Source organism: Panthera uncia, chromosome X (genome assembly GCF_023721935.1).
Source record: "Panthera uncia isolate 11264 chromosome X, Puncia_PCG_1.0, whole genome shotgun sequence".
Lineage (NCBI taxonomy): Eukaryota > Metazoa > Chordata > Mammalia > Carnivora > Felidae > Panthera > Panthera uncia.
The window spans coordinates 119,114,852-119,136,883 of NC_064817.1; the positions used below are offsets into that span (position 1 = coordinate 119,114,852).

A 22,032-nucleotide genomic window follows, 5' to 3' on the forward strand; every position below is an offset into this window, starting at 1 on the left:
CATTAAAATTTTTAGTAAAAGCTATAGCAAGGTTCTAATTGTTGTGCAGTGAGGAGAGAAGAGCAGCCATTACGATCAGGGTGGGTATTAGAGGCCTTGAGAATGGGAGCAGGTTTTCCTCAACAGCCAATAATTGCTTGTGGCATGGAGCAGACAGCATTCCCACTGCGGGAATGGTGTGACATGAACTTTTTTAGAGATCATGTTGGCTGCTGGGTGGAGAACAGTTTGGAGGGGACAAGACTGAGAGTAGGAAGGACTCGAGTGAGGAGTGCAGGCGAGGACTGATGGGGATGTGGACTAAAAGGGTGGAACCTTGCAGAATTCACTGATTGTTTTTTTTTTTTTTTAAGTAGGCTTCATGTCCAGCACAGAGACCAATGTGAGGCTTGAACTCACAACACTCAGATCAAGACCTGAGCTGAGATCAAGAGTCAGTCGCTTAACTGACTGAGCCACCCAGGTGCCCCTCACTGATTGTTTTTATTTTTTTTAATTCAAGATGGATTAAAATAGCACTACTTAAATTCCCTTCATGTATTTATCATTGAATTTTCCCACAAGTAAAACAGATCATACCTCATTAAAGTATACCACAATATATTAGTATCATACCAGGAAAAATGGGGGACTTTTAATGGAAACTGAAATCACACATTGATCCATGTATTTCAGATGTAGTGAAATATTACATTTTTGCAAAATGGTATCTGACTGAACTGGGGATGAACAAAGGTGTGGGTGTTCTTATAAGCCAGGAGTGGCTTGATGTCGATTTTGTGCGAGTGTGTTCTCTTTTCCCTCAAGAGATGTAAAAATGGGATAACTTATCTTTTTTTTTTTTTTTTTTTTTTTTTTTTTTGGGACAGAGAGAGACAGAGCATGAACGGGGGAGGGGCAGAGAGAGAGGGAGACACAGAATCGGAAACAGGCTCCAGGCTCCGAGCCATCAGCCCAGAGCCTGACGCGGGGCTCGAACTCACGGACCGTGAGATCGTGACCTGGCTGAAGTCGGACGCTTAACCGACTGCGCCACCCAGGCGCCCCTGGGATAACTTATCTTTGAGTATGAAGCAAACAACCAGCAGTTTGAAGCCCACATAGAGATAAAACCTTACATCATTTGTTTTTTTGTTTTGTTTTGTTTTTGTCATCCAAGAAATTCCTTTGGAAATTTCCATGGAATTTTGGGGGCTTGCTGTAGAGACTACTCATGGCTGTCCTTTCTTTGCAGAGGAATGCCTAGTCTCTGATACTGGCAGGTCCCCTGTGAGAAAAACCAGAGGTAAAGCAAAACCAGAAGAAGCTCAGGTAGAAGTCTCCCAAATCCTGCATGCTGTGTTCCGAAGGGATGGACATCTGGAAGCCCTGCCCGCCTTTGGTGAGTATTTTATTGTTCTTCCTGATGGTAATTATAGCCCCACTGGCCACGGCCTTCTTCTTGCCTGGCTCTGTGCCGGGCAAGTTGCATGCATCATCCCATCAAATCCTCCCTCCTATATGAGCAGGTACTATTTATTACTGGTCCCATTGGTGAGAGGACACGGTGGCTTGAGAGAAGTTAATTACATTCTCCAAGACTAGCCATGATTTATACTTAAGCCCAAACTCTTCCTGCTTTGCTCTGCTGCTGCTAATCTTTCTGCTTTTGGGGGCGAGTCCTGGTTTGTTTCTGAGGAAGATTGGTTGATCATTATTAGGATGAATGCTTTTAATAATCCCTCTGTTTTGAATGTTGTCTTTGACAACTCAATACTAATTGTATAATCAAAGTTAATTAATGCTGATGATATGCTCTACCAATGACAAGTAATACATACCTACATGCTGTCCTTACCCTCTTGCATGTAATCTGGCACTAAAAGAATTGATTTGTTTTAGGATGAGAAGAACATGACAGTCGGAAGATGGGACCTGGCTCTTCTGCCCCAATGCAACATTGTGCTTTAGGATTTAAGGAAGTGTTATGTAAATACCTACCTTACTAAACAACTTTCTGTTTTACCATTTCCTGGTTATTTCAGATGTCATGCCAAGGTGAAGCTTTTAAGCTTCATAATTAGAGTTTGTGGTGCCTGAAGGCTGTACTGTAGCTACAAATCCAAATGGTTTATTTAAAATGCACTTTGGGAAGACTCATGATGTTTTAAAATGAGTCCCTCTTGAAAATGAGTTTAGGAGCTTCTTTCTAAACTCCGTAAAAGTTTAGGATTTTAACTTTTTTTTTTTTTAATGGAAGTATAGTGGACACACGATGCTATGTTAGTTTCAGGGGTACTAGAATTTTAACTTTAATTTTATAATGGGGAAAGAATATATCCAAAGACTCCCCTCATAGTGATGCACTGCCCCCATTTATTGAGATATGATTGACAAATTTAAAAAAGACATATTTGAAGTGTACAACATGCTGTTTTGATATATTTTTACATCATACATATACATATATTTTATGCAATGATTGAGTATTTAGTTTAGAAATCCAAAACGTTGCATTGGAGAGGGAAAGTTCTGGAGCCCTTTCTGTGGCATGTCCTTCTTGTTTTGAGGGACAAAGTTTGTCACTATTATGAAAAAAAGTTTAATATTAATGATATGACATTAATATTTACTTTGTTCATCCCATACTGTATGCTGGATTAGAACTAAAGTTGGTTTTTAATTTTTCAACTCATTGAAGGTCTTTTTAACTTGTCATAAAATTGGCCAGCTTGAGAAAACAACATGTCATGTTAAATCTACTCCTTTCTCAATTCTGTGATGAGTGGCTGAGGGAAGTGGTGGAATTGCCTTCTCTGAGAATCTTTAAAACAGACTTGAGAAGTCCAATTGCATGGCGCAGGGCAACCCTGCAAAGCCCTGGTGGATGTCTCTGTGGGAAAGGCTGGCCAGGAGGGCAGACTGGGAAGTATGAAAGAAAGCTGTCTTGCAGTTGGGATCACTGTCATGCTTAAAAAGATGACAAGTCAAGGAGAACAGCCTACAGTTGTCCTCCCTTTCACCTCTGGGGCTCCAAGCACCACTGAAGCTGCCCCTGTTGAGTGGCATTGACCCGGCGGGACTTCATGCTCAGCTTGATACTCAACTTGCTCCTCAACCATGGATGAAATTTTGGTTCCCCTCAGGCTATAAGGGCCCTTTTGATTAGCAGGAGATCTGAGCTTCTTTAGCTCCACTATGGAGCCCAGATTGGACCCAAAAGACCCCATCTCTGGGCTCCATAGACCTCAGCAGGTGCTGCCCGGCCAGTGCCCTATGCTGAAGCGGAACCTTGGCGGTCGGAAGCCAGGAGCCGAGCGGAAGGAGCTTCCTGCATCCCAGTTCCGGAGGCGTTCTACGCAACCCCAATAGCTTAGGTCAAGGCGGAAATGCACCTTGCCCCTTTTTCAGCGCTAGGTACCCTGGGAGCATAGCCGGTTTAGGTGTTTCATCATCTGAGGAATCTGAGGCTGCTCTTCGTTGACCAACCCTCACGGCTTTCCGTGAGGACTGGAGGCCAAGGAGGAGCTTCCAGGCTCTCATCTGGCCCCTGCCAGCTCCTCAGCGCCCCTGGGCCCCAGGCACTGGCTCCTCAAATTGGACGCCTCTGAGAGGGAAGAAGGTGAACGCAGGCTGGTGAGGGCTTCTGTGAGGTAACAGGCCTTGGGTGGCGCGCTGCCATTTTCTTATCACCGCGGGCTTGCTGCCATTTTCTTATCACTGCAGGCTCGCTGCCCTTTTCTCATCACTGCGGGCTCGCTGTCATTTTCTCATCACCGCGAGTTCAGAAAGATGTCTTCTAGAACACCCTGGGAGGGATGCCTGGTTGGGAGGATGGTTGGGTGCACAGGTGGTTTGCTGGTGTTTTGAGGCCTCCATAGGGATACCATCGCAGGTAGCACTGCAGGAGGCACTCTTTGACTCTTCTTTGGAAAATTCTAGAAAGTTCCCAGTATCAGCCTAAACCTCAGAAACAGATTTGTGAGGAAAGCGAGCGAGTAACAAAGCCAGAGGCTGTCCAAGGCACATTAGCACAATTGAGGGGAGAAGGAAAGCAAGAGATTTACCTGGCTTTAGTAGGCTGAGCAGCTGGTGAACTGTGACACTGCAGACTTTTCCAAGTTTGAAGGCCATGTTGCAATAGTGGATTTTTAAAGGATCCACTTGAGGTATCATTTGGTTTTATGTTTAAAAGATAAGGTGTTTGCATTAGGACTCATATCTGAGCCCATCCAGACTGAGCATAGAACTCTCAGCTACTCCAGAAAATCCATCGTTTAAGATGGAGTAATGCCAATGTAAAAGCTGAACCCCCTGTATGAATCTAAAAAGCTGTAGTATGTATAACTGAAGCCTAGATAAATATAAACAAATGCCCCTACAGCAATAAGTAAATAGGACCCCCCAAAGTAAATAAACAGGAACAAATTAAACAAAGTGAACAATTCAGGTTGAGGAGAAGCTTTTATGGTTGGCAGAACAACATGTGTTAAAATAGTTTTCTTGTGTTTAAATTGATGTTTATGAAACTGTTCTTTCTTTGACAAATATAGCCAAATTGGGTGTGAGAGGGAAGGGAACTCTGGCAGTTTTGAATAATTTTTCTATCAATAAAAGGAAGAATAGCATGTTCTGCATTGCATTAGGGGTGGAGGCTGCTGTAGCTTTTAAGTCTCCTATGAATTAAGGAAACAGAATTTTTATTTAATAACCAACCAGATGAACTAAGTGTATTGCTAGAGAAACTCAATGAATTATTTTATCAGTGGTCCCAAATTTTACTTTGTGACCGACACTTACTACCTTCATTCTATAAAGTCAAATTTTGCTTGTAAATAGTGGCACCATTTATAACTCTGAAAGTAAAGCTACCATGAAGCCATGTGATAGGGGTTTGAAAATAGAAATATCCAAAAGAAAAAAAGTGGCCATGAGATGTGATCAATTCTTAAATCAATTCTTTATATCAAATTCTAAAACATGAATGTGTAAATACCGTTGCACGTGAGAAGCACAGTTAACGCACCAAGTGACTCAGAGGTTTTGAGCAAACTAGAAGCTAGTATTTTTAAGATTTCAAGGAATTTTGCTCTTTCCCAGGTGGAAACAAAACGTGAAAGATAAAAGAATAGATAGCTGTAAATCTGGCAAGGCCAGGAGAAAGAAACGAGGAAAAAAAGGACAGGGCAAGGTCTGTATGGTCCCTGCTGTTCCTCTGGGGGGTGTAGTCGTCAGTAGATTACTATTTTCTCTGACCCCACACATGAAGAAGGAATCTTAAAGCAAGAATAATGTTAATTATACTAATTAAGGGAATTTTGAATTATTATTTTTTGACTTATTTTTTTAAAGAAATAAGAGGATCAATTTTTTATATAGTGACTAACCCCTCAGAGAAGTATGTTTTTTTCCCTTTCTAATTTAAAATGGCAGATGAGGAGCCCTGGAGTTCTCATTACTTGATACTGGGAAAACAGTGTGAGCAAGCAGGCCAGTGAATCATCCATGGCTCTGGCTTGGTCGGCTGAGGTCATTACATTTGTAATGGATTAAAATGCAGATAGCTCTTTATTTATATAGCTCAGTGGCTTGAAGTGTGGTTTGCTGTGACAGGGGACCTTGGGTGACGGGTGAGACCATTACAGATGGTGGTGTTTGCAGGGAGGAACACTTGGGTTTTCTCATGTTGGTTGGTTATTTTACTACTAAATGGTTCTCTTTTGGGTCCTTACCTTGTGAATGTTGTTATTTATATCAGGAAAATATATTTTTAAGCAGTTCTGAGAAAGGTTTTCATGTATGGTGTATCTCCATAGGTAAATAAAATAGTACGGTAATAAATTTCTCCTTGTTCTTCATAATGGAATGAACTCCTGTTTTGATCCTATGTATTCTCTCCTATTTTGAGGTTAGTTGCTTGACTCTGAATATCAGGGCAGAGAGTGATTCTCAGGCTGAAAGCCCATCCCAGGCGATGACAGAACTTCTTAACAGAGTCCTTCTCTTACCCAGAGCTGCACCTGTACAAGGGAAAAAATGTAATTTCTGGAGGAATCATAAATTCCTCCTGTTTTATAAAATTAAGCAATTAATTCTGCAAATAGGTAGCCAATTTATTTTACTCACTCCAAAAGGTATTCACAATGATCACATTCAGAAACAAATACTGCCAACTGAAGTGCTTGCTCTAAAAAATAAAAGAGTCCAGTTGTGTCTGAAGTACATAGCTTTGTTTTGCTTATTTCTCTGCATGTTCCAAAAGAAAGGGGAGCATTGAGGTGTGACTACACCAAGGCATTGAAAGGTGATTTTTTCCATTAAACTCCAGGGAATAGCTGGAAAGCATTTGGCTCATGACTTTGAATGTATGTGGACCAAAATGGCCAGATTGGAGAGGTTTGGGCTTAGTGATGAGAAGGCCTGGGTACCCCTGCCCCAACATCAGTCAGTCATTGCACAGAGAAATCTATGCCTCTGAGCATGAGGAGCATGGCCTGGCACTTTTGGGGAGGGGAGAGAATTGGACCCTTCTATCTGCCAGGAACAGGTATAGGATCTCCTTCCCCTCCCCCAACCAAGCCAGGACCATTGTGTGCAAATTGGTTTTCAAATCAATTCACAGGTACCCAGATTCTTGAATGATTAGAATGAATTGGACAAAAAAATGCTCCTACTCCTCTTAGATTAACTGAAAGCTGTTTAGGTTAATGTAATTATGTTGTGGGGAAAGCACTTGGTTAATGGTGGTAAAACAAAAAAAATTGTGATAAAAGTATAGCTTAACTCTTCTGGTTTTAGCCTCAATTAAAATGTCATTCAACACACTCACATTCTTGGAACTGGGAACTGGTGAAAAGCTGATGGAGTAAGACAGAGGTACTGCTTTCAGAGATCCCACAGGCTAGTGGGGAGATTATATCACAAAGTGCTTGTATTATGCTTGAATATGTGACAGCATCCTTGGAACAAGAGAGGAGGGAGTGACTGACTTCCCCTGGGGGGCCAGTTGGACCTTAGCACATCTTTCTCAAAGAAGAGGATTTAGATTAGGCTTTGAAGGATGAATTCCATATCCTTAGAAAGAAAAGCAGAGGGAAGGGCATAGATGAACAAAATCAAGGAGGACTGAAGAAGCATGGTATTTTCCAAAGCAGGAGGTGGCCAAGTGAGGGTGGTTGTCCTGAAGCCATAGAAGGAGGGTTGGGGAACCACAATCAGGTGGGTCAGTTGGAAGAGTTGTCTTTCATTTCTTGGACAGTAGGGAGCAATGACAGGATTTTAACAAAGAGTATGATTCTAGATACTGTGGGGTGACCTGATCAGGTGGAGGCTGATGGTGCAGGTGGCAAAAGAATTCACTCAAGGCAGAACAAAGGAGCTAGCAGTTTAGTGAATACAGTGCAAGGGGGCAACCGACAGGACAGCAAAGGAGAGATTATGTGCCAGGAGGCAGTGGTGGGGGTCATAGTGAAGGTGGGGAGGTGAGGAGGTATGAGAAAGTATGGAGTTTTCCTTTTTTGGTACTTGTGCCTGGTTGTAAGTAGCCCATTAGTCAGCTAGGGCTTATGGGTATTTTGAGGTGGGTCACCTGATGGGCCTGTTTGCATTCAGCCTAGTGGTCACTGAGGGCCCTTTTACCTTACTCCAGTTTCCATTGTTCAAGCCTGTTGCCTAAAAGTGACCTCTACAGATAGTACATCTGATTCAGAGATAGACCATCGGGACTTTCTGTGATGGATTAGATTTGGGTGAGGGTTATGCAGAGCAGGCTGCTAAGAATGACTACACAGCTTTCTGTCTTGTATGACTAGTTCCACTTACTGAGATGGGGAGTGCCGAAGCATGAGCATTTTGGGCAAATTTAGAACCTGAGTGTGAGGTATTATTGGTAGAACATCTAGGAAGCAAGCATCCAGGGTCAGAGCTCAAGGGAACCGTCTGGGCTGGAAATAAAGACCCAGAGTCATGGAGGTTTCCCTTTGGCAGAGGCTTCTGTGGACTATTGGCACCTCTTTATGGCTCTGGTGTGGGGAAATTGAGGCATGCCTTCCCACTCCAGCCATAAAAAGCTGCTCTGTCCCCTGTCATGCCCATGTAACTTATGCTGGATCTGAATGTTGATAAGAGCAAGCTATGTGTGACAAAGGTTCCCACTGGGTTTTCAAGGTGATGATCCCAGAACATCAGTCCCTTGAAAGACAAGAGTTAAATAGTTCTCAGGTTTTTTTTAATAGGGTATGTAAACTGCCTTTGAAGTAGGCCTCCCAGTTCACACTCTGCAGAGAAACTATCTTTTCCCTTTGTCCTTTATCAAGAGTGTAAGATCTCTATAAGGCTTTTCCCAAACACTGCATCAACATTAAATTGACTTACAAATGTTGTTTATGAGGAATAGAATATTGTTCTTATTATTTGATGCGCATTTGTGGAGTATGTGTCCTGACTTGAGTTTAGCTAATGTCACACTAGGGAAGGATGCTTTGGAGGTTGATGAGTTTTTCTTCTGATTCTATTTCTCACAATTAAGCACACTGTTTAAGTAACAGGTTGTTCTTTGATTATAGAGTGTTCATGGCCACTAATAAATGTACCTCTGGGTACATAATAAGCTGTACCTCTGGAAGGACAGGGAGCTAAGGGTCAGCCTTTTATATGCTAATACCTGAGATCAAAGCACACTAGATATTACTCAAATCAAACTAATATTTAGCTTTGGAAATTAAAGCATAAATTCATGAATTTGCTTAGTGTTCTCTCTGCATTGATATTTAACCATAATATATGTATGCACACAGTCTTCCAAGATTTTTTCTTTTTTGGTGATGTTCATTTTACTTGCTGCAGTATTTCTTGAATTCATGAACGCTATTGCTTTTCAGGAGAAAGCCATCCAAGAGGTATTGTACTCTCAGTGTATCTTTACGCTACTTGTATCCTTGTTTAAGTGAACTTTAACTTTCAAGGTTAAGGCGAACCTTATCATTTGGAGCACTCACCAAATACATGGGTGTGCAGTGCAACTTAGACCTTTCATGGAACTTGTCCTCCTTTATGGTATCTGATCTTCCTGAAAGGACCTTATGGGGTCAGGAATTCAGGGCTTAGCACCATTTCACAGGTGATCAGAGAGGCCATATGACTTGCTTAAGGTCACATGGCTAGCACAGAACCGGGACTAGGTCCCAAGCATTCTGACTTCAAAAATACCATTGATTTCCACTAGTTTTGCAACCTCCCCTAGTCAAGCCATTGGATTAATAATTTTTAAAGTGTGAATTAAAGCAAGTATTTTTTTTAGCTTGCTAGCCTCTAACTTAAGGTATCCCATTTAGGAGAATGAACTTGTAAGTCAGCTGTTTACTCATAGGAAGCAATAAGTGTCTCCCTTAATATAGGTGAAAAGTTGTGGAAGCTTCACTGTCCTCCTCAGGATGTGTCAAACCTACTTTGAAACATTCATGGGTACTCTGCAGATAAGACTTCATAAAGGCTGCTTACTGTTTGCCTTTTCTAGTATGAGCTCCATTTGCATTGATCTCAAGAAACCTAGGTGTGAGCTGTGCTGTATGGTGTGGACCACACAGTGCTTAGAAATGAGAAAGCTTGCTTATTTATTTATTTATTTATTTATTTATTTATTTAAAATATATGAAATTTATTGTCAAATTGGTTTCCATACAACACCCAGTGCTCATCCCAAAAGATGCCCTCTTCAATACCCATCACCCAACCTCCCCTCCCTCCCACCCCCCCACAGCCCTCAGTTTGTTCTCAGGAAATGAGAAAGCTTTAAAGTAACAAGCAGGTTTGCACTAACCGATTACACTTTGAGGTGAAATTCACAAACAAAGTCAATCAATGTGAAAAATCTGGAAATTCAGTGAAAGCTGTTTCATCTTTCTCTATATTCCATAACAAACAAGTTGGAACCTTTGGTAGGAAGTTCCAACATATGTGATCACAGAAAGCATTTGAAGTATATCAAACAGATAGGCTTTTGTAGTTTTCAGTAAGGGCATTTGCAGAGCCTCACTTTAATGTGGCTGTGTCTTAACCATCAGCATTAAGAAAAGGAACTGGGCGGGAGTGGGGGCTGGGAGTGGGGTGGGCAGGAGGGGCCTTTGGCATTGGTGAAGCCAAGAGTCAGGAACAATTAGGGATATCATTTAAGTGAGTAGGTCTGCAATCTTTCATTCGGGAAATGGAGGGTTTCTTTGGCCCCTCTTCTAATTTGAGAACCGTGTGGCTAACAAATTGGGAAACTTTTTACCAAAATGGTGTGTGTGTGTATGTATAATATACATATTTACATGTGTATATTATATATACTTTATATATTTATATAAATATATATTTGATCATTCATGTGATATTGGCACATAATTCATATATTGATCTTAAATTATTTTTGTTGCATGTGGGTTTTCATTCATGGAAATGGCCCCCTTAAAAAATTGTTCAACAGATTCTTGGAGACAACTTCCCTACTTTTTTGATAAGGCAGTCTAAGGTCTATGGAAGAGTGGAATAAGGTTGAGGAGAACTGGAGGTTAGGTTGGGAAATACCTTAAGATAAGGGGGTTAAAATAAGTTAGGAGAAACCATCTAACTTCTAAAGGGCTTGTTCCTTAGTTGGAAAATAGGGATCAGTTAGACTTGCCTTGGGAACAAACTGTATTTACAGAGTTCTCACAGTTACATAAAAAAGATTGGGAAGAAATCATACAAAGTGACAATATTTGTCCCGGGGTGGTAGAATTGTGTTTGCATAGTTTCTCTGTTCCATTTTGTAAATTTAACACTCTTAAAAATAAGAGAAATAAACTGAATTTCTTTTTAAAAAGGAAATCTCAGAAGGAACAAGAAGGCTGGCTCTTTCTCAGCATTCTAATGGGAAATGATTATAGTGTTCTACAAAGCTAGCGAAGGGGCTACATGTGACGAAAGGTTTTGGGTGTCTTTTGGAAGGATTGTAAGGGAAGGACTTTGCTGGCGCTTTCGGATCCCATAGCTCCTTTCTGATGTGAAGGTGGCCTGGGGAACTTTGTCTTGAGTGGTGAACACCCAGCATGCAGCCAGGAGCACTAGCAGTGGGCACTCCGTTACAGAGCACCTTTTGGGTCTGGGGCTAACAATTGTCCTGGCTCTTATTCGGTAAGCTGTGGGGCTTGTGGGCTGCCAGCTGCCTTGGCTTTACCAAAAGGAGGTGGTTCATTCATTCTTTTACTGTGGATTGTCAGCTGAATAAAGCAGCCTACCACAGCCTCTGGAACAAAAGCTCTCCATTAGGATTACACTGCCAGGTTGGAGAATGGCCTTTTCAACACTGTATAGCCTCACATAGGGGCTGTGCTCAGCTAACCACCTTTATGCAAATCCATTTTCTTTGTCCAAAGCCACCCCCCCCCACCGTGACAGAGGCCAGCTAAGCCTTTCTGGGCAGATAGGCTTTGTGCAGGGCTGGGTGGGAGATCTCCCAGGTTAGGTGCTCCTAGGAAAAAAAGCTAATTGAAATGGTTTTGTAAATGCCATTGCTAATAAATTGACCACTGGCAAAAACTTCTTATGATTAAGATATTGACAAAGAACAAATTATTCCTCAAGTGGAACAGATTAAAGTGGCATAGAGTTTGGCAGTGCTGAAATTGTTGTTCTTTGACGTTATGCAAAATATATTACGTCTTTATCTCTTGTTTCTAGTTCTCTTCATTCCTTTTCTGATCCTGGCCTTCCTTGTTTTTGTCTGGAGTAAAGAAGCTGCTGCTTACTCCCTCCATCTTTCTAGTTGAATATTTTTGAGATTTTATCTTCTCCTTAAATCACTTCCTTAGGGCACTCCAATGATTAGTCAGATTTTAAATACTCTCTCCGGACATGTCTTGTAGAATTGTGGACTCTCCCAAGCTGGAAGAGATCTCTAAGTCATCTGTCCAAATATCTCTCATGTCTGTGTGGTCAAATTGATCATTCTTGTCAAAAAGAGGTGGGTTTTCTTGCATGTTTCATTGATGCCTAAACCTGCAAGAGAACCTGGTGAATTTTCTCTCTAGACTCTTCTCTAACCCAGTTTCCCTTTAGTAAAAGACAACTCTGACCTTGTGACCTTCAACCACTCCAACCTGCACTGCCCCCAGGCCCATTATGATAGATAGTATCACATCTTCCTCTTAGCTTACCCTTTGTCCCTTCTCTTATTAGTCTGCCTCTGCTAAAGCATGTCTGAAATCCACCCTTTTGCAACTTTCTTCTCTTCCTTCCACAACTGCCTTCTAAACTCCAGCCTTTCCTCAGTCTGCCTGCTTGAGTCCCCTGCATCATCTCACTTAGAGTTGGTTTGATCTTGGTAGTCACTTTCTCAGAAATTTGCAGTAGTGTCCAGCTATCTTACAAATTAAATAAAAATGTTATTGTCTTCAGGTAGACAACCCAGCCTGTCTGACCACATTGATGTTCCCGTTTGATTCTTCAACATTCCAACTACTTAATTTTTAGAGAATTCTTTTTGACAGTTATGTAGCTCTTCTTTGAAATAGTAATAATTGTGATTTTCTGTAGTTCTTTTAGCTTTAAGGGCTGATAACAGCAACAGCAGCAGTATCAGTGACACTAACTGGCACAGTGCCTTGCCCATAGTGGGTAACTATTTGGGACCTGAACAACTGAGCAAATAAATGGAAGCACTGGAAATCACTGTAGACACCCTGATTTGCCCAGAAACTAGAAGTGTAGGACTCAGATTCCTGAAAACACAATTCGTGCTCCCTTGGTAGCTTCCTATGTAGTCAAGTAGAATGGACCTTACCAAATATGGACTAAGAATGGCCTAAAATATTCCAATATAATCTGTAAGTAATACTTTCATGTTCTTGTCTCAAGTTTGGTATTTCTGTAATTTTATGTATGTTAATATTCCAGTTTAGAAAGTTCTGCTATGAAGTGTTCCAGTATCATATTCTTTGTTTTCTTTCACTAGTTGGCTGTTTTATCTTATTTTTATTAGAGAGAGAGAGAGAGAGAGAGAGAGAGAGAGAGAGAATCCCAAGCAGATCCCAAGCAGGTTCCATGAGTGTGGAGCCTGCCACGGGGTTCTATCCCATGACCCTGAGATCATGATTTGAACTGAAATCAAGAGTTAGACTCTCAACTGACTGAGCCACCTAGGCGCCCCACCTATCAGATTCTTAATTAAAGGATTCACTCAGACCTCTTTCAATGGTTCACTTAAAATATACTTTTATGTAAAGAGAGGGCTCCACATATGAAGTCATCTCTCCTACTTTCTTTCCTACATATTTTTCTATATCCTTAGTCATTCTTTTCTTGAACTCTAGGGTCTCTGGAGAAAGAGCAAGCTCTTGCCACAATCCTCACCCAGCTGAATGTGATTTATTATTCACAGTTTTACAGGCTAGGTTCAGACAGCCATGAGTTGTTGAGAGGAACTAATCCTGTTCCCCCATGGAGGGGAGAGACTGGCAACACATGACTTTGATACAGTGCCAACTAGGGCAGGTGCCATCAGGGGTACTGGAGAGAGGATCAGAAAATCAATCTTGGAGAAGGTGCTTTGGGGAATGTGTCTTTGAAAGATAGATGCGGCTTCAATCAGTAAAGACACAGGGAAGGGCATTCCAGGAAGGGAGACTGTCATTGAGCAAAGGGTGGGTGTCAGGCAATGAAGAGCGTGTGTCTGGGTAGTGGCAAGTACTTCCTGGCACTCAGAAGATGTAAACAGTGGTGTGGCTCATGGTTCCTTCAATGCATGCTTTTAGCACTTCTACTCTGTGCCAGATGCTGGGGACAGGGAGGAGTGAGACCAGATTCTAGCCTTGTGCTCATACTCCAGTGTTGGAGGGGGACCAACAAGAGCTCAAATAGCAATTAGGCTCCCTAGAAAGTGGCCAGTGCCCTGAGAGAGTAGTGGACAGTGAACTCCTTGGGGCTCATGGAGGAGGAATCTGAGAAGAACATGCATAAGAGAGCATTCTACATGATTCTGGGAAAATGATGTCTTTTTGGATCCAAACTTATATATCCAGATATCCAGATGCCTTCAAGCCTCATAAAGGCTGTGGAGTGTTTGCCAAACATCAGAAACAGATTTCTATTTTAGGAACATACTGTTTGGCTGCAGTGTTGGTACTGCCCAAATGGTGCAAGGATTGTGTGTCCCTCAGAGAAGGTGGGAATACTGCTTGCTTAACACGAAGCAAGTCCATAACACCAGTTAGAAGAAATTCTTGAGCATCAACACTTCATTATCTATGAACCAAGTTAAGAATTACATGTAATTTTTTTTTCTTAATTGTACACGAAGGAGAGTTTGCATAGAAACAAATCTTAATATCACCTCTAGAGGTCATATCAGGGTCACTGGACGAGATAGCATCAGAAAGCTCAGTCCCTTTGGTCAAGCAGGCTGCCATGGTGATTGAAGAGGGCTGGAATTAGGAGGAAGGAAATTTGACTTTATGTGGAAGCTAGAAGCAGTTTAAGAACCTTCTTGAGTGAGGAGCAATCCTACTTTCTCCACCCCAAAGCATTGTTATAAGAATCATAACACTGTATGGAAAAGTCAGTTCTAACCTGGAAAGTCTTGGTGGTTGAAAAAGGGTCTCTGTATTGTAAATGTGCAGTTACATAATAATTGACTTCCCTTGTGTTGCTAGAAGGACTATTTTTGATCTAGAAATATTTCTTTCTTTGCAGGTCATCTGGATAGACCATCCACTGTCCACAAACAACATCCATCAGTTTCTTCACTTCTTGTTCTTGAGTAAGAAAACAGTTTTTATCTTTTAGACTTTTCTTTTTAGACTTACCTTTTATATTTTACTGTGCACTTGTAATCCAGTGGAAGTAAGAGTCCTCTGTGCTTTGAAACTGATCGGCAAGTCATAAGTGATTGGGAAAAATCTAAGTAATGAGTTGCATTTTTAAATAATAATAACACCTGAATTAATCAATAATTCATACAATCAAGACATGCTCAGTCAGGATTAAAGCACAGGTCAAGATGTAACATCATGTAATCACAGTGGATTCTTTTTTTGTTTTCATATGGAACGCTTCACGAATTTTCATGTCACCCTTGTACAGGGGACATGCTAATCTCTGTAATTGTTCCAGTTTTAGCATATGTGTTGCTGAAGTAAGCGCCACAGTCCAATTCTTAACACTAGTGAATTGAATGCATGTGAAATTGGATAGCACAAAAAAAATCTGTTTATAGATGTCCTTGATTTTCACCAGCTAAAGATTTAAACTCAACTCATATTTTATCTTAAGAGATTCTACTTGGTCACTCTAAATGTAGCACTCTACCCATTTCCCTGAGAGAACTGTAAAGTGAAGGAAAGAAAAGATATTTTTGGTTTTGATAAATTGTAGGTTTTAGATTGAGGGGTGTGTGTGTGTGTGTCTGTGTGTGTGTGTGTGTTCACACATACGCACATGCAAACTCAGTTGGAGAACAAATACAAACAGAACTGAACTTGAATGTTAATTTTTTTGCATCTGATTTTATATTTATATAGATATGTATATGATCATATTCTCTCATAAATGAAAACTCAACCTACATATTTTCCTTGCACTGTGTGATTATATAAAATAAAATGTAATATATATTTATTGCAATGAATGTAATTTAGTGTTTAGGTTCTCTGGGAACTTTGATACTTCTGTAATGAACAAGTGAACAGATATAGAAAGTCTGTTTATAAATCTTAGAATGTAACTATTATACTCATTCTCACTCATTTCTTTCAGAAGGGGTATTTCCCCAGGCATGCAGCTGGTTAGTTCCACAAATATATTTTCAAAAATTGCATGGAACTTACATGTCTCATATGCCAAATTGTTCATTTTATAAAAACATCCCAATAGAAACACAAATTGTCCTTTGGAGTCTTGAAATTCCACAATGGGAATATTTCCTTAGTATAGGAATTCCACTGTGGTGGTACACCTGGTGAACAGATTTTACCTTGTTTCTGGCTTCAAAATTATTTAGATGTTAGAGATTAAGGGCATATTAATTTGTGGCTCATACTGTTTGCATGAAAGAGAACATTTTCTTACATAGGTAATTCTGAGGGTGACACATTTGTAATGAATAATAATTGTGATTCTTGGTTTTTTCCTGTTAGAAGAACGTCTTTTCTGTTTTCCTTCTTTAAAATTTCAGCTTTATTGAAATATATTTGACCTATAAAAATTATGGAGTGCTTCATGAAGTTGGCTGTCATCCTTGCATAAGGGCCAAGCCAATCTTCTCTGTATCATTTCAGTTTTACTATGTGTGCTGCCAAAGTGAGCACTGCTTTCCACTCTTCTTTAAAAGAAAGGTTAGGTGTGAGCCCTTTATCCCTGGAGTTGTGCCCAGGTTTTTGGGCAGGCTGTGTTGGGGACATTTGGGGGAGAATTTCAGACTAAAACCCATGAACCAGCTAGAAATGACCTCTGTAGTTAACCACATTCATTTTCCCCTGGACCCTTCATAAGAGTTTGGGGGGGATCCCAGACAGTTATTTATATCCCAGATATCATTCAACATTTATTGTTAAGTTTTCAAAGTTTCCTTTCTGTCATTTGTAAGCTAAAATGCATCTTGTCATTGAAGGTGCTTGAGGATGGAAAGTAAAGCAAACCAAAGACTCAGTGAAGTCATCTTGGCGATTCCCAGTGCTCCTAAAACCTATGAAAAGCCCTGAGATGTCTTGTAGTAAAAAAAATCAGTTTCACTATATTTAACTCAGCATTTTCCAAATGTACACAACCAAGTAACACTTCACTTTTGTATTTGCTTCATACTTATTAACATCCTTTGGTGTTGTGTTCTGTGGGAGCAATGACCTTTAGGAAGGTCTGGGTTACTCGTATTAGGCCATTTAACAGATGTGAGCAATGGCATCTGAGCCTTGTATTCTTGAACTCCCCAGGAATAAGATTTACTAGCCATCTCTGAGCAAGAAGATTAGTAGCAATTAATTGCAACTTCAAACTTCCTAGGACAACTGGCCATGAATGTTTGCATTGATTTAGGGTCCAGCAGGTTTGAAGGTAACAAAAATTCCTGTGGTATCTCTAGTAGGTTCAGAAACTGGACTTCTAGGCTTAGCACTTTCTCTGCTTCAGAGATGATAGAAAAATATGACCAGCCCCCAAAACAAAGAATGACATTTGTTGGCACAGTCCCCTCTACTCTTAGGTGCTATTGCACAGGGATGACAGTTGCCAGAGATTTCTCCTCCTCTCCCTCTGCACTGCATGGCTTAAAGAGGGTGGACTTTAGTAATCATGTCCATGTCCTTGGGAGAGGAAGTGTGGGGAACAGCATAACACCTGTGACAACAAAGAGTTTATTTCCCTCCCAAGGAAGCTTGGAGGATATGTTACTTCAGAGAAGAGTTAAAGAAAAGAGTTTCAGAATACATTATTTGATTTTTTTTTTTCTTTTTGAAGAATCATCTGTTGAGCCATTAGGGTCACAGACTAAATCCAATTCCATGTTTCTGAGAACCCATCTTTTTCCATGGTAGAAAATTGAATTTGCATGTGGTTTGACAAATTCACTTTTCTTTAAAGAAACAGTAAAAAGTAATCTTCCCATTCTGCAAAAATTTTGAAATCCTTGGCATCAGGTTTCAGCTAGTTTTCTTTTCAATGAATATGATTGGAATTTTATTTAATATATAATTTTAAAAGGTCACTGTCTGTTTTTATAGCATATAAGGTAGATCTAACATGGATAGTTTCATAGCAAATATTTATTTTGTGAGCCAGTAAAGGCTCATAATTAAAAACCTTGAAAGTTTGGGGTGCCTGAGTGGCTCAGTCAGGCATCCAACTCTTGATTTCAGTTCAGGTCGTGATCTCATGGAACTGAGATCGAGCCCCATCTTGGGATTCTCTGGATTCTTTCTTTCCCTCTCCCTCTGCTCCTCTGCCTGCACACACACACTTTCTCTCTCTCTCTCTCTCTGTCTTTCTCTCTGTCTCTCTATCAAAAAAAAAAAAAAAGAAACTTGAAAGTTCAACATAAGCCTCTTAGGTGTGTTGTATCTTGGTCATTTTAATAAAATTTTTGAATTAGTGGAGTGACTAGATTAACCTTTAGTTTCTGTAAGTTCTAATATAATGTGCAATGAAATTTTATCCCTACATGACTAATAATGAAGAGTAAAGTATTATGCAGATCTATAGAATCCAAGTCAAATGATAAGTTATTACTCAGCTTTTGTAAGGAGCAAAGGAATAACTCTGTAGGAACCCCACAAACCTCAGATGGTTTTGGGAAGGAGGCATACTGAAATAATCATGAGAGTAGCATGGGGATAATCTTGATTTGATTCTAAAATTTTACATAATAATTTGCAAAATCCAGTGTTTTAGCCAATATTAAAGCATGGTTACTTCATTTATTAATTTATTTACACATTCAGTAACAATTTTGGGGCAAAAATGAGGATGGGAGGTCAAGAGGAGATGTGCAGACAAGAAGGAGCTTCTCAGCAGCCCAGTTTAGGAACAAGAGTGGCAGCCTGGCAGCCTGGTAGCCTGGCCTGTCTCCAAGAGGTGCCTGCTTATGACCCTGCCTATCCCTATATTCCCAGGACCCAGATACAATCCCAGCGAACCTGGGTGCTGAGTCATGAAGCATGCAAAGTTGCTTCCTTGCACTGGAATTCAGGCATCTAGGACCTCTAGACATATGTGGCCATTATTCTGGGACTAGTGGTTCCTTGCACAGAAAAAGAACGGAAAGGAGGAAGGAAGGAAAAAAGGAAAGGAAGGGAAGGGGAAGGAAGGGGAAAGAGAAGGGGAAGGGAAGAGAAAGGGAAGGGAAAGGAAAGAAAAGGAAAGTAAAGAACAGAGAAAAGAAAGGGAGGAAGGAAGGGAAGGATCTAAGGTAGGGAGTGAGGAAGGGAGGGAGGGAGGAAGAAAAAAGAAGAAAGAAAAACAAAGAAAGAAAAGGAAAGAAAGAACGAGCTTATCTTCTAGAGTCTTGGAGACTATACTTTAGTGCTTTACATTATTTTAATTGTTAGACACGATTATACACATTGATTTTCCTCAATGGAATGAAATTGAAGTTCTCTTGAAATATAATGGATCAAAATAGTTCTTTTTGATAATGATTTGTTTTTTCTTCTGTAGGAGTTTCAGGTCTGCTTTCTCTGTGGCTCTAAGAATGATTGCCCAAGCTTCCACTAGCTAGGGAACCGTGAGCTTCACTATGGCAGAGCTCAGGAGGTTACATTTATGAAAAAGTATGATTACTTTAACCCAGATGTTCCCTGCTACCTATAACATCAGATTCCAGCTTCTGTGCCTCTGTTCCTGGGTTCTCTCTGTGCCCCTAATCTCTGTTCCTTCTCCTCAGCTTCCAAAGCACTTTATGTGAATTTAAATTTCAGCAGTTTCAACCTTGTATTCTTAGTTATCTATTTACAAGTCCGATCTCTCAAAGAGCAGTCCATATCAACTTAATCTCTTTATCCCCCAGGGTCTGCCATAGAGTCCTCACTTTGAAAATGTCTAACAAATGTCTAATGAATAAATGGGATTTAACTTGTACACAGCCCTTCAGGAAAGATGTGTTGTCTGATGAGGGGAAGCATTCCTTTACTTCCACAATTGAGTGTCTACCTTTTCCTAAGAGTTATATGGGAAAGAGAACCAGGATATTGGGATATAGGAGTTTCTTCTGTTGCCCTTCCCCATTAACACCTTCCTTATACTCCTTCCTTTACAGATAAACTATCAATTACACTTCGTGAGTTTCTCGTTCTTACTTTTGGTAAATTCTTGGGTTGATTCTTTTACAAGTAAACCAATATTGGAATACAGGGGCTAAGTGATGGAAAAGGGGAGAGAAAAAGAACAAGGTAGAGGAAGAATGTGTCCATTGACTAAGCCTGGAAGGAGAGGCAATGCACAGCCAGCTCTGGTAGCTCAGTTTTCTGCAGTATCAACGAGTAGTTGGCATAGATAGGACAGAGTTATGATGTGTGAAGGATAGACAGGGAAACTTTTCTGTGTAAATAGCTGACTAGGAGATTTCTCAACAATGTGTTCTTGGGTCTTGAGTGAATCTAAGAGTATTAGCCTTGGTTTGATGCCATCATCCAGTTGGATAATGACAGCAAAAAACATGCAGGGGGGCTTTGGGAGAACTCTTGAGTGGGAAAGAGGTGTAGCAGAGGCTTGGAACCCATCATCTCCAACCACTGGAGGGAGCCGAGGGAGGAAGGAGTCGATGGAATGCACTGCAAGATTCTTGCTGTTTACAAAGACTGAGTTCTGCTGCACTTCAGCCTTGATGCTGTCTAGAGTCTTGAAGTTCACCAGGCTGTCACTCTTTGCTATAGACCAGAGATTCTCAAACACTCAAATCTTATGTCTCACAAATCACTGTCAAGGGACTGGGCTCTCACCTAGATAGAAACCAAACTCCCCTATGTTTTTCAGCAAAGGACATTGATGTGTTTAGACAGTTTGTCAGCATATTTATGATTTTTGGTGAGTTTCAAGGACATGATCATTTGCAGAAAGGTATTGGACATAAATGTGATTGCTACATAACTTCAAAGTAATTTGTTGATAGGCTGGGAAACCAAAATTAGGAGAAACATGAGATGTTCGTGATTACTCCTAGTTGGCTAGAAGGTCATGGGTGGAGGATGGAGTGGGGGAGGGTGGGAGGAGGGTAGGTGGGAGATGGCATGTGACATTTGCAGATGGGCAAGAGTGTTGAAAGAGGGCCCATGCCAAGTCCCTAAGAGGCAGTGCATTAGTGAATGAATGTTCAGGCACTGCCACTGACTGTCAGGGTGGTCTTGGAAAAGTTAGCTAACCTATCCAGACTCCATTTTCCTCATGTGTAAAATGGGGAAGATAATAATAGAGCCTTGGATGTAGCAAGTGTTTAATAAATGTCACCTAATATTATTACTGTGTTTAACTTTTTTGAAAAATTTTCTGTTGTCGTACTACTATAAAGCTAAATTCAGTAGATATGGCTGAGTCTGGGCCCCATCCCAAAGGAACTTTATTGCTTAAATATAAAAATAACATTGTAAGGAGGTTGTTTTCATCTTCTGGGAACTCTTATAGCAAGAGGCCTGAAGACAGATTCTCAGCAAGTTCCATCCCAGTCTGTGATTTCAAAGAGAAGAGATAGAAACAAACTCTTGGTAATTAAATTGAAAAGTTTGCAATATTTTTCAGTTCTGTGTGTTCCTTGGTAATTCAGACTGTCTTAACATGATGACATCCTTTTTTAATTGAGGGGTTATAACTATTGGTCTAAATGCCTCTTCCTTTATTGACTGTCAACTACACGAGGGCAGAGACTGTACCATCCTTGTCCTTGGACTCCCACGTTCAGCATTGCCAAGCCTGGAACAAAGTAGGCACTCCATGAATGCAAATAAGTGCAGTGCTTTAGCTTTTCAAGTTAAGGTGCTTTCGTCTATCCGAGTCCTAAAAGAATTCAGACTAAGTCTAAGGGAAATCAAAGGAAGATCTAAAAGAGATAGGATAAAAATCTACTGGTGCTTCCCTGTTAGTTCTTGCTAGATTAAAAAAAAATGTCAATTAGGAGAATATTATACATTTCATGGATTATTAGAAAATCAAGGTTGGTGTAGAGTGGCATATATAGAAATGTAGGGATTATGAGCAATAGTTTTAAAAGTACAAACTTTATAAGATGACTAAGTTTGGAGATATACAGTAATGTCAGTGTCGTTAAGAGTGCTGCATTTTATACTTGAAATTTGCTGAGAGTAGATCTTAAGTGTTCCTACCACACAAAAACGATAATTAGGTGAGTTGATAAATGTGTTAATTAACTTGATCGTGGTAATCATTTCACAGTGTATGATGTATATCAGGTCATCATTTTGTGCACTTTAAGTCAAACTAATGTTGAATTTGAGTGGAGATAACCCTGAACAATTAAAGAAGGTGTGGAACAGAACTTTAGCCATTAGATATGAGAGACTTGGAATCCGTTTATCTTGTTTAAATGCTTCCATAGGCCAT

At 40.4% G+C, this 22,032-nt stretch overlaps 1 protein-coding gene and 2 non-coding genes across 3 annotated transcripts in view; 1 reads left to right on the plus strand and 2 right to left on the minus strand.

Moving 5' to 3' along the window:
- Nucleotides 1-1,183: 1,183 nt before the first annotated feature.
- Nucleotides 1,184-22,032, plus strand: part of PASD1 (PAS domain containing repressor 1) — a 103,895-nt gene continuing 83,046 nt past the window's right edge. The window contains exons 1-2 of the mRNA XM_049643306.1: nucleotides 1,184-1,381; nucleotides 14,689-14,755. The gene's annotated coding sequence lies outside the window, so the exon portion shown is untranslated. The remainder of the gene's footprint in view (nucleotides 1,382-14,688; nucleotides 14,756-22,032) is intronic.
- LOC125932444 (U6 spliceosomal RNA) lies at nucleotides 15,034-15,138 on the minus strand. The gene has a single exon (XR_007460612.1). It is a non-coding gene; the product is annotated as a U6 spliceosomal RNA (small nuclear RNA).
- LOC125932420 (U6 spliceosomal RNA) lies at nucleotides 16,195-16,301 on the minus strand. Its single transcript, XR_007460591.1, has one exon. It is a non-coding gene; the product is annotated as a U6 spliceosomal RNA (small nuclear RNA).